General features: G+C 42.8%; 1 pseudogene; it reads right to left on the bottom strand.

The window, feature by feature from the left end:
* LOC103603737 overlaps positions 1-460 on the bottom strand; it is a 51,139-nt pseudogene that overhangs the window by 49,733 nt on the left and 946 nt on the right.

Here is a 460-nt window from a genome sequence, read left to right as displayed (position 1 = left end):
AAAAAAAAATAATAAGGTCATTCACTGAAAAGCCCATAAACTTATGATGTCCAAGCTCATTAGTAATCTAGAAATGCAAATTAAAATGACGGGTTTTTCTTAAAAGTTAGATTGGCAGGAAGTCTGAAGTCTGACAACATCACATGTTGGCAAGGAAGCAGGGTGGTGGCAGCCTCACACACAGTGCCACAGGCAGGGTGGTGGCAGTCTCACGCACAGTGCCACAGCGTATTGAAGGAAATATTCATGAAGAACGGTCTACATGCATTCAGGGCCTTCTTCTGGATATTCTGGGTCTTATCTCTGGACCAGCGAAAGTAGAGGGTTTTAGTCCAATGTTTTTAGTCCCCTGAAAGACTCTTCTCTTTGGATTCTCCTTTGCTGTCAGAAAGGTCAGAAGCAAATCCACAGCTCGACTTGGATAACTCTGGGATGTTATAGCACCTGCTAATTTGTAGTT

This window comes from Galeopterus variegatus, unplaced genomic scaffold (genome assembly GCF_000696425.1).
Source record: "Galeopterus variegatus unplaced genomic scaffold, G_variegatus-3.0.2 Scaffold4771, whole genome shotgun sequence".
NCBI classification, from domain to species: Eukaryota; Metazoa; Chordata; class Mammalia; order Dermoptera; family Cynocephalidae; genus Galeopterus; species Galeopterus variegatus.
This window is presented reverse-complemented; position numbering and strand designations above follow the sequence as displayed.